This window comes from Haliotis rubra, unplaced genomic scaffold (genome assembly GCF_003918875.1).
Source record: "Haliotis rubra isolate DU_JTF1 unplaced genomic scaffold, ASM391887v1 Scf544, whole genome shotgun sequence".
NCBI classification, from domain to species: domain Eukaryota; kingdom Metazoa; phylum Mollusca; class Gastropoda; order Lepetellida; family Haliotidae; genus Haliotis; species Haliotis rubra.
This window is the reverse complement of record NW_025767240.1, coordinates 737658-750986: the sequence shown is the minus strand read 5'-3', so window position 1 is coordinate 750986 and position 13329 is coordinate 737658.

The window sequence follows — 13329 nt, the reverse complement described above, 5'->3', positions numbered from 1 at the left end:
TGTCACTTTTCGCTGTTTGTTACGAAGGGGGAACCACTTGAGGACAGAACAGTCAGGTGACCAACAAGCGTGTGCAGTGAAATTTGAATTTCACACGTACAACTTGCACACTTTGCTGTTCTACCAGCAAGTGTACCTCCTTCGTAGGAAATAGAGAAAAGTGACGACAAAATAATGATTGTCTGATAAAGAACTTTTTTATTCGGGTGTCCACAATTATGTGACAAATCATCAGAGTGACTGCGCAAAGTTTGGTTTCGTTCCATTTATTAGATTTTGTGTTAGTGAGCAATTCATCGGTCTCAGACAGACAGACAGACATTTTGTTCAGTAATAGGCCACTGGCCCAAAATACATTCATAAATATGATAAGAAGTTACATGCGTTTTACCAGGGAGGCTATATAACGTTGTATATTATCCCTGGTTTTACATAAAAAACATCAGAATCTCTTATTTTCCCAACATAATATAAAAATAGGCACAAATTATTATAACATTTATGTTTGTTGAATCATTATGTTTATAAACCTGTGTTGTGAAAAAGGATGTTTCAAATATTTACCCAGAAACTTATTCCTTATATCTAGGTAGGCTTTACAACAAAGTAAAACATGTATTTCATCTTCAATTAAATTAAGATTATTTTTGTAGCAAAAAGGACAGAATCTTGAATAATAAGGGACATTGTTATATCTACCGGTCTCAGAACTAAGTTTAAATTTACCGCATCTAAATTTTGTTAAACAATTTCTTAAATATGGGGCAATTTCTAAACTGAGATAAGTTTCAACATTCATCGGTCTCAAATGACATCAAACGGACTATAGCTGGACGTCTTGCACGGTTCCGTTCTCGCAGATACACCGCAGATGTGGTACGGACTGTGGGTGGTGCAAGATTGTTTAAGACTTCCGTAATAAAACTGAGTCTGGATAGCAGTTAATAGATCGTAAGTCAGATTTCCTTACTAAATGTGTCAATATTTTAGCAAACTCACCCTGTCATCCCACCAGGTCCCCGAGTTGGTGCTGCAGGTGCTTGGGTGGTCACGTGGTCACGTGGTGTCACGTGATTTTGTTACGTTTACTAAGTTGAGGCCACACAATAATCAACCACATTACCCTGATGTCCTATAAATATTTATTCCCCGTTTGTATCTTTCCATGATCTTGTGAGTGTCAGCTATGAATTGAGACATATAAAAACATGTTCCCCATTTGCATTCACTGTTATATCTTTGCATTTTCTAGGAATGTCAATACTGCTATTTTCATGGTCAGCAACATCTTTAACATATGTTATATCTGGGATTACACTTTCTTTGTAAAGTACAGATTCTAGTAGTTTTGTTGGGTTGAGTCCCATCCGGGATTCGAACCCACACCCTCAGAGTCAGGCACCTAATCACCAGCACACAAAGTCAGACGCCTAGACCGCTCAGCCACCGCGGCTTCCACAAAAATGGAAGTCGGACAACTGGTAGTCTAGACTGCGGACTTTGTGTACCCCTCTGTGAGTGTTAATTGGCACGGCTCCCACGGCCAAAAGCTATGAAATACGCAATGCCATTTAGAAAGTGATCTTTCTAAATGGCATTGCGCATTTCGCAGCATCTGTTGGTAACTGATCTACTGAGTCTTACTCTATGAAACATTGCCCATGGACAAGATACAGTCTGACCAATCCTCGCACATACGGTTGAGATCGATTGCTTGATAAACGCTGCAAAACCTCTGCTGTATCCCACGCACTGCTGTCAACATATGACTTATATATGAATTGTAAACGTCTGACTTGAGGGAGGCGGACATTATTCGTTCTTAAAATAATCATGGATGTTTTGTCAGTTTTGTACTTGCGTTTCTGTATTTCTCCAGTGGGGTAATTATTCACTCACTCACTCACTCACTCTTACTCACTCTCACTCACTCACTTACTCACTCACTGAGTGAAGACTCCTCAAGCAACGTCACAGGCCGCCAACCACGTTGGTTAAACTTGGCCAAGCGCTGCAAGAGGAGTGAGAGGGTCTCCCCCGAAACGCCATAAGCGGGCAGTACACCTCCTCAACTGAATGAATGTTGGACAAACCGTTTGAAAGTTACCAGTTTATCCCTATTTTACTCCTGTTGACCTTACAGTTCAAAGACGGTCATCTGCTGTCATACTTCACTTGGCAGTTAGGTGTTCTCAATTCGATAGTTATTATCACACAAGTTATCATGATACAGTGTCATCATCCATCACACATGTAATGAGTATATTCATACAGTGTCATCATCCATCACACTTGCAATGAGTATATTGATGCAGTGTCATCATCCATCACACATGTAATGAGTATATTGATACAGTGTCATCATCCATCACACATGTAATGAGTATATTGATACAGTGTCATCATCCATCACACATGTAATGAGTATATTGATACAGTGTCATCATCCATCACACTTTCAATGAGTATATTGATACAGTGTCATCATCCATCACACGTCATGAGTATATTGATACAGTGTCATCATCCATCACACATGTAATGAGTATATTCATACAGTGTCTTCATCCATCACACATGTAATGAGTATATTGATACAGTGTCATCATCCATCACACATGTAATGAGTATATTGATACAGTGTCATCATCCATCACACGTAATGAGTATATTGGCACAGTGTCATCACCCATCACACATGTAATGAGTATATTGATACAGTGTCATCACCCATCACACCTGTAATGAGTATATTGATACAGTGTCATCATCCATCACACATGCAATGAGTATATTGATACAGTGCCATCATCCATCACACATGTAATGAGTATATTGATACAGTGTCATCATCCATCACACATGCAATGAGTATATTGATACAGTGTATATTGATGCATCATCCATCACACATGTAATGAGTATATTGATACAGTGTCATCATCCATCACACATGTAATGAGTATATTGATACAGTGTCATCATCCATCACACATGTAATGAGTATATTGATACAGTGTCATCATCCATCACACATGTAATGAGTATATTGATGCAGTGTCATCATCCATCACACATGCAATGACACATATATTGATACAGTGTCATCATCCATCACACATGTAATGAGTATATTGATACAGTGTCATCATCCATCACATATTGATGTAATGAGTATATTGATACAGTGTCATCATCCATCACACATGTAATGAGTATATTGATACAGTGTCATCATCCATCACACATGTAATGAGTATATTGATACAGTGTCATCATCCATCACACACACATGTAATGAGTATATTGATATAGTGTCATCATCCATCACACATGTAATGAGCATATTGATACAGTGTCATCATCATCACACATTGTCATCATCCATCACACATAATGAGTATATTGATGCAGTGTCATCATCCATCACACATGTGAGTATGATATATTAATGATACAGTGTCATCATCCATCACACTTGTAATGAGTATATTGTAATGTGTATATTGAGTATATTGATACAGTGTCATCATCCATCACACATGTAATGAGTATATTGATGCAGTGTCATCATCCATCACACATGTAATGAGTATATTGATACAGTGTCATCATCCATCACACATGTAATGAGTATATTGATACAGTGTCATCATCCATCACACATGTAATGAGTATATTGATACAGTGTCATCATCCATCACACATGTAATGAGTATATTGATACAGTGTCATCATCCATCACACATGTAATGAGTATATTGATACAGTGTCATCATCCATCACACATGTAATGAGTATATTGATACAGTGTCATCATCCATCACACATGTAATGAGTATATTGATACAGTGTCATCATCTATCACACATGTAATGAATATACTGATACAGTGTCGTCATCCATCACACTTGTAATGAGTATATTGATGCAGTGTCTTTATCGATCACACTTGCAATGAGTATATTGATACAGTGTCATCATCCATCACACATGTAATGAATATACTGATACAGTGTCGTCATCCATCACACTTGTAATGAGTATATTGATGCAGTGTCTTTATCGATCACACTTGCAATGAGTATATTGATACAGTGTCATCATCCATTACACATGTAATGAATATACTGATACAGTGTCGTCATCCATCACACTTGTAATGAGTATATTGATGCAGTGTCTTTATCGATCACACTTGCAATGAGTATATTGATACAGTGTCATCATCCATCACACATGTAATGAGTATATTGATACAGAGTCTTTATCCATCACACATGTAATGAGTATATTCATACAGTGTCTTTATCCATCACACATGCAATGAGTATGTTGATACAGTGTCATCATCCATCACACATGTAATGAGTATATTGAGACAGTGTCGTCATCCATCACACTTGCAATGAGTATATTGAGACAGTGTCAGTCATCCAGCACACATGTTATGAGTATATTCATACAGTGTCTTTATCCATCACACTTGCAATGAGTATATTCATACAGTGTCATCAAACTTAACATAGACTTAGCGCTAAAGTTGCTTTTGTACAACTGCACACAGGTCGATGAATGTGCTATGGTTATTCCAGGTGGATGCCATGTTCTCGGTGTCAAGGTCCTTCTTTGATCAGCCTGTAGAAGAGATGAGGAAGTGGGCCCGAGTTTCTGCAAACCATGGTGGCCATGGATTGCCTTGGAGAGCGAATCGTGAGCCACAAAATAATCGTCGCGTTTTGGCTTTATGTTTTTGATTTAGACTCTGTATTATTTTATTTAGTCATTGTACTACATTATACTCTCACTCTATTTATATATATGAAACATAGGTTTTCATGATGCATTGTGATAAGCTGTTTGGACAGAAGTAGTTCTCAGAACTTTTTCTATCATGAAAACACAATCCTAACAATAACTTTTGTTACATTCTTAACGTCATTGAAAATAATACATTTGGTCACATATGTCGCAACATTATTTGTACTGTTGCATCTCGTTGTCATGCTGCAGTTGGATTCGAACCCGAGACCAAACTCTCCATTGAATGTAATCACCGTACCAGTTCTCTTGGGGTTCACTACCATACGACCCCCATGGGGATTTACGTATTAGAAGTGATCCCCAGCAACATACTTACCGACCAGTTGGTTGTTTGTCTTGATATTAATCACTGGTTTTCTGACTCGATTATTTACCAGACGGAATCAATCTGCGCTTTCCTATCACATTAATCCAATACCTGTGAATAGCTGATATACTGCTCCAAACGGCTCAGTTCAGTGGTTAGCTCTTTGTTTATTTCCCCACAAGGTTGAATCCCGAAAGAAAGGTTGGAGACCTGAAGGAAGCGTTCAACTTTACACCAGGACATGATGGGGTATTTAGAATTCGTCATTATCAAGAATGTGTATGTTACTTCTGACTGTACGTAAAGATTGGTTATGTGGAGGCCTAATTGTCTGTCAGCATCCATCTGAAGACTACAGTAACTCATTAGAAACATCATCGGACGAATCCTGGCGTTCCTCTAACCACTTGATGACACTTGACTGACTGACTGACTGAGTTTGGTTTTACGCCGCTTTTAGCAATATTCCAGCAACATCACGGCGGGAGACACCAGAAATGGGCTTCGGACATTGTACCCATGTGGGGATTCGAACCCGGGTCTTTGACGTGACGAGCCAACGGTTTAACCATTAGGCTACCCAACTGCCCCCTGATGACACTTGAATATTTCAAGACGCTAGATGTTCATTCGCAATATGGTCACTATGGCAGCCAAATTGTCCCTTTTTATAGTTGTAACTCGAAGTTGAATATATACAGGTGGTTTCGACATACACATGTACCCAGTTTCGGCCATAATAGAGTTATTAACCTGTGATTGTATTTTGCACATACACATAAAGTCTACGAAGCTGAAAAATGTTTCTTGGTTTGACACCATCATATCCGTTATTTGTTGGTTTTCAACATCATCGGCCTTCATGCTCTTTAAAGCTGACACTGATGTAACTGAAATACTGTTCAATACGGTTTACCATACCACCCACTTACATCGAACGCAGATTCTAATATCAACAAACTCTAAAGAGTGAATAAGATAAGTGTTGTTTCCGTAAGTAAGACGGATTAAATTTTTAATCCTTTTTAATTTTTGAACGTGGGCAGGCCTAAGAGGATGTATAAACAAATATGTTTTTCATACTGTTGGCCGGAGGATCCTGTCCAGTTTGAGTCAACTTTTATATCATTCCATGCCGACTGCAGACGGTTGACAGAGCGAATCCTTGATGTTTTGTCTATCGGTCTTAAACTTGAGGTATGACATCCATGAAGCAAAATGTGGTGAATATAATCGCGCAGTTACAGAATGGAGGTAAAACAGGTAACAGAGGGAGGCCAGAGTGTTATGTCAAGCTTCAGGTATGGCATCCACAGCACATTCATGGGTGAACGTAGACATTGTACAAATAGCTATCAAAGCTACTTTATATCCTGTCCACCGGCCTGAAATGTCATCATTACTATCAAGATGATCTTGTTTTTGAGGATAGTGCCTGTGTATTTCAGAATCAATTTCTCTATCTTTTAGGATCCAATTTCAGTATTGTCCCATGTTTCAGTATCGGAGAATTAAGTTTCTGTTTCTGCTTCAGGAGAATAATTCAATTAGTCCTCGTAATTCAGGATCTCTATTACCTTCGTGAGTTTTAAATTTCTCCCCATGTTCTAGTATCGCTATTACCTGCGTGAGTGTCACAATCTGATGGGCAAGAAAGGCGGCGCCACCACACTGAGAAGTCTGTACTACCCCGCTCTGTCTGGATGTAAGGATTGTTCCTGTTCAGTGTGAAATGGGTTGAACTGTTGCTGTTGCTTTGTATAGAACGTTGAGGCGTGTTTTTCTGTAAATGATGGGTTTGATGATGGGATGGATGGTTGTTGGGCAAAGGATGTGGGGTGTGGGGTGTAGGGATGTGCACGTGGCGGTGTGTATGTTGGTAATGAAAACTATATAACTGCAATTTCATATGGACAGTTATCTCTATATAATTATTCTTATAAACTACAAAGACTTTCCAATTCTGCATCTACAGCCGTGAAACCAGGTCAGGTTCGCTATGGAGAACACTCCGACTATGGGACAATAACACTGCTGTTCCAGGACGACATCGGAGGCTTAGAGGTGATGTTCTCAATGTGTTTCTCGGGGAAAACGACATAATCGCAATATAGCAAAAATGAAACGATGGCAATGATGTTTTTGCTACTTTGGTCACTTTGAAACTATAGATCAGAAAGCACATGGAAAGGAAGTGTGAGTGTCTTGTACATCAAAATGATATGGTAAAAATGGTATTTAGAGACTTCACAGATCTGTATATGACACGTTTCAAGTGGCGATCACAGATGTGTGTATGACATAAATTTATTATTTCAAGTGACGAACATGTATGTGGTATGACATGTTTCAGGTGATGACGATTGATGACCTATATGTGGTATGACATGTCTCAGGTGATGAATGGTGATGATGTCTATGTGGTATGACATGTTTCAGGTGATGAACACTGATGACATGTATGTGGTATGACATGTTTCAGGTGATGAACACTGATGGCGTATATGTTCAGGCTCTGCTGTCTGGAACACAGCCCTTCTGACACTCTGGGTAGGCTGCAGCGTTGGGGAGCCTTCATATTCTCCGGAAAGTTTTTGGATTCGTCAAGGAAGTGTTTCCTGAGAGAAGTCCCATTCGTTATCTGGGCTGCGTGTAGAGGGGGCAAGGGCCCTGAGCTGATGATGAGCCTAACTAGCCTGTCTGTGCCAGGATCACCCTAAGCCAATCTTCTGCAAGCGCTTGATGTTCTCTGTTGATGTTCCAATGAGGATGCTGTTGTAGTAGTCGAGTTGTGACAAGATCAATGACCTAACAAGTGATCATGTAGCGGATACTTCCGATAGATCTGATGTGAAAGTAACATTCCTTGACGATTTTGTTGACTTGTCTGTCCATGTTGAGAGAGGAATCGAAGTAAACACCCAAATTATTCACAGATGGGGAAAACGAAATGGTTGAGTTGCCAACTTGTGAACGATCTACAGTCACTTTCTTGGAGGTCCAGTGAATATTGATTCGGTCTTGTCATGATCGTTTAACTTAAGACAGTTCTCACACATCTACGATTTGACATCTTCAACACAGGTCTCCATTGTTGTCATGGTATTGTGCTGGGCTATTCCATCTGTCATGAAACCATCCTGAAGTGTGTCATCTGCATAGGGGTTATATGCAGGGTCATGTTGAGATATGACACCTCCAAGTAGAGTGATAAACAAGCTGAATAAGACTGGTCCTAAGACTAATGAAACAATCCAGCTTGTTTAAATCAGAGTGTCACAAATATCAAATATTCTGGGTTGCCACTCGTACTGACTAGGTTGATTCATGTCAAAGCATGCCAGTTGTGTACATTAAAAACTCATGGTTCAGATAAGATTATTTACAGATCCTGAAGCGGAATCTAAGAAACACCAGTGTCGACAGTCAATGGCTTTCTTTGTCAATCCAAATAATGACACAACTGTTAAATGCCTGGATGGTTCAGACAAATATGAACCCATCTCATGTGAGAACTATCTGAATTATAGGTTCAGTGTGACCTTTTAGTTATGGAAGAAAACACTTTCTGACAACATTCAATGCGAAATCTTGTTTTAAACAAGAGTTATTTTTTCACCTTTCCCTCCTTTGCGTCTGGTGCTACTTTGACACAGTAATCCTAGAAGAGAAACTAACAGCAATATGATGCAGGGATATTTGTGCTGAGCTTTGAGAACCAGTATAGAACATCCTAGTGGCTGCAAGAGTTGTATGAGGCCCAGGGAGTTGAGATTGATAATATGATGTTCGACTGAGATTAACACCCAATGATCGAGGGAAAATGAAGAAGAGCTTTGAGCATGCATGTGGGTTGGACTATAGCGCTTTGTAAATACCCATATAATAATAATATAAGTATATGACGTAAAATACATTTTAGAATACAGTAAGCTTTGTAAAATTAAAACGTGATTATAAAATAGCATATGGTACTTGGCTGATTAATTATAAATACAACAAATGAGAGCAATCATGTGATGGGCTCATTATCTTATTTACGGAGGCCAGTCGTCTAAGGTTCAGTGTGACTTTCAGTTATGAATGAAAGCCTTTGCCGTCAACCATGCTTGATAGATCATATCCTTAACAATTATACTATCTGTTTAACCTCTTCATCGTGTGAGTGTCAGCCCCTACGTTACACCATGGTAATCCTTGTAGATATACCGACAGTAATGATACAAGAATATTTATTTTGAGGACCATTTAAATTATATGAGGTAAGATACGTATTAGGATATAAATTGAATCTTGGTTAGAAAATCTCACATTGTACTTTACTGATTAGGTCTAAATATACAGATTAAGGTGATCATATGTAGATCACATTTATGGTACGTTTGCCAGTCGTCAAGGTTGTGACGAGTTGAGTCCCTCCATTCGTGGCTTGTCTGGTCCAAAATAATATGCTCAAAACCAAAAGTTATTGTGCACACAGAAAACAAACACGGCGTGGCCTATGGAACATGTTCCAGAACGATGAATGTGTTCTTCTGACTTTTGCTCTTTGTTACTATTGGTCGGCCATTTCGGGACGATCTATAACTTGATCGTATTGTGAAAAACCTCACCATATGTACCCGAAATGGTGTTTTCTTGAACGTTAATTCGACGAGCAACATCACGCTTCGAGGTAACAGACTTATAGGAGAATAAAATATAATTGCAATAATTTGCTGGGTGAAAGATAAAGTCATCAGAATCATGTACCCCAATTTTTATTTCAAAAATATGGTTTATTATGTTTTTATCGCGAAAACAGTTTCTGTTATCTGAGCTTCGGCCATTATGCATATTCCGCTGGAACTCACGTGATCTTTCCGCTCGTGACGTCATATGTGACAAGCGTCCGCCATATTGCCAAAGAAACAAGCGCTACAGTAATACAAATCGTGCTGTTTCTGTCGTTTTTGTAAATGGTACGATGGTGTATTCCGTTGCCTGGGGATGCACAGAATCATCGAACAATGGAAAGAGCCACCATTTCTTCCTTCTTCCAAGTAAAGAGACAGATTTAGGCAGGAGAAATGCTCCGATCATTCCCGAATCGGACGCATATGAAAGAGACATGCACACATGGGGTATGAAAATCCCAAACCTATGCTGAAGAAGGAAGAAGTACCCAAGAGATTCATTTATACTCCATCATTTCTTGTTACAACTTACTATCAGTGGTATTTTTAGCATAAATTAAATTAAAGTCCGATTGCCAGTCGAATTGCCCCCGCTACAAATTGCCCCAGCAAATTTGGTCAAATTGCCCCGAAGTTTTGGTCAAATTGCCCCAGGGGGGTAGTCAAAATGCCCCAATTTATTTAAAATGATTAAATATAGGCCATAAATGCATAGTTTTGTCAACTTTGATATTATGTTCTTCATATAAAAGTATATACATAGTTATGAGTTTACTAATGGAACATTTTTCAGAAATATTACTTCCTAATAACTTTTATATGAAGAACATAATATCAAAGTTGACAAAAACTATGCATTTTACGGCATATATTTAATCATTTTAAATACATTTGACCAAATTAGAATGAATGACCAAATTTGCTGGGACATTTTGTAGCTGGGTCAGTTCAACTGGTACCCATGAGATATATATTAATTATCAAAATCAGTAAGAGATTTCACATGAGCTTGGTAGTGTTTCGTTATAACTTTCTTTTCGGTTGGAGCCCTACATGCTGCAGTCTACCCGAAACATTGCCGAATACAACGGCAAACCATGAAGTACTTGTTGCTTTCACTGTTTTCCATTTTGTCCAATTACGCACGTCGGCATCAGACTCGCTTTTTGTCAGTAGTATGTGCCGTGAAAGTTGTTCTGTATTCATTGGCTGACAAGATGTCATTCTAAGGCTATGAGCGAGTAACATAACTATTTCCATACCCAAAAACTACGGAAACATACATTGTCCTGACTAGTATTATATAATTCACCAGTTTGGGGGAATAACTTATCTGCGTAGCGAATATTATCTCTGCTTAACCAGGCTGGGATCTTGTATGGAGACTTGATACGTTATTAATGAGAACCAAGATCCTATTTTTTTTCAACAAAATAATTCCAGTGTAATTTTGTTTGTAGCAAGTAATTTCTATTTTCCCACGTCTGAAGCATAATTATTTTGTTTTTAAATCCAAGACACCTTGACACATTTGATTCAAAAGGAACTGCAATAACATTAAAAAAAAACATTTTAGGCACTGGTCATATATTTATAGGGGTGGGTTTGCTGGTTGGAACTATATCACATTTTGCTGACAAACAGTATTCTTATTAAATGATATGGTCTATCTTTATATTTATTTTGACCTCAAGCGGTGCCCCCGTTCCGCTTGATTCTTCTTCTTCATCTTCACTGGAAGATTGTCTTGCAAGATGTAAAATCTGATCGTACTGATACGGTCTAACATCCAGTTCAGAAATGACATCAGGAACATCTTTAATGCTTCAGCATCCATGGACACTGTTAAGTTGTGAGGCAAAATCAAAGAAGAAGCCATCAGCAACAGGCACATATGACGTCATGTCAAGTGATACCCCCTCCGCTGATTAACTGTCGGGTGTTTCCGCACTAGGTGGTAATACGAGTACGTTTTTGTGTTTTTATTGCTATTTTACAAACTTTTAGTTCAATTGTAATCACGGAATGTGACTTTTAGAATATCCCTCATAATATATCAAAAGTTTTGTTTTCGTTCGTATTCACCTTTAAGATTACCTATAGCACATGTCGAACTTGTTCCAGAACGATGAATAGATGTGTTAGTCTGACATTTGCACTTCTTGACTGTGCTTAATGGAAATGGTGGTAGACTGCTTGTCTGACCATTTAAAGTAAACATTGTCGGCCTCTTGTCTCGAATATGTAATGCTCCTTGTTTGCGTTTGAACCAATTTGACACATTCTTTCTCTTGTGCAAATCCCCAAATCCATTGATAAGTTGATCGTTAAAATATTTCATGGCACACTAACCTTTGTCTCTTGGTTGTATGATAAGAAACAATAAAAACATTAAAGGTATTGTTGTCAGTGATAATAATAAACTGGATCAATACGCTGATGATACTGAACTATTTCGGTTGATGGAACCGAAATATACATCTGTTTATCTGTACATCATGTAGCTATATTACTTTAAGCCGTATGTATCAAGGCTCTGTCTATCTGGTATATCTCTGATATTGTAATCTTGGGAACCAATAAAAAGAAATAAACCCAAAACTTTGTCTCTGAGTGTCTTTCCGACGACAGTGGATAAAACAGCCCAGTGTCCGAGTTGGGGTATAGAGCCGATTTGAACACTCTGATACGATAAAATCTATTATCCCGAGGCAAATCCAAATTGCGCAGTTAATAAGCGCTACAATGTGACAAAAAGAGAATGTATGACATTAAAACAATGTTTAGGAAACTTACTAATATAACCACAGGTCATGTATTGCACTTACTTCATGAACTTGTTTCTTTTTTCGACATGGATTTTGGAAATCTGTTGACATACTGTGTTCATTGAATTCGTTTTTTTGTGTTCCTGAATTTGTTTAAAAAATTATATTTGTATCTTTTGTTTTGTTGACAGTACCTACGTCTTTGGTGGCAGGTACCTGCCTCTTTGGTTGCCGTTGTGTACATTGCCTCGTGGGATAAGGTGCTCTTCCACTGAGAATACGTTCATAATAAAAATCCTTACACTGTGTGCAAGACAGCGCACACAAGGAACAACATATAGAGATATATATGAATTGTAAACATTTTCATTGACGGAGCCGGTAGCCTCGGATTCGAACAAGTAATTCGTTCTGAAAACATGCACTGTTTGTCCGTCCACCACTCACGTTCTATTTCTCCATTGTGGTAAATATTCACTGACCCACTCACTGCGTGAACAGTCCTCGTGTATGTCGTGATAACCGACTTGGAGATGGGATTGTGATTTATTCCAAATATGTATATCATTTGATATGCTTTGGGCATACTCTTATTGGTTGGATTTAGCGCTATATAAATTTTCAGTATTATTATTATGTGGATTTTGGGTTTTGTCTCTCTGTACGACAACGATGGTGCTTATTGACGAAGCGTCAATACTCACAACCAGCACCGGAACATCCATACAAGACCATGGCCAGCAATGAGCCCAGA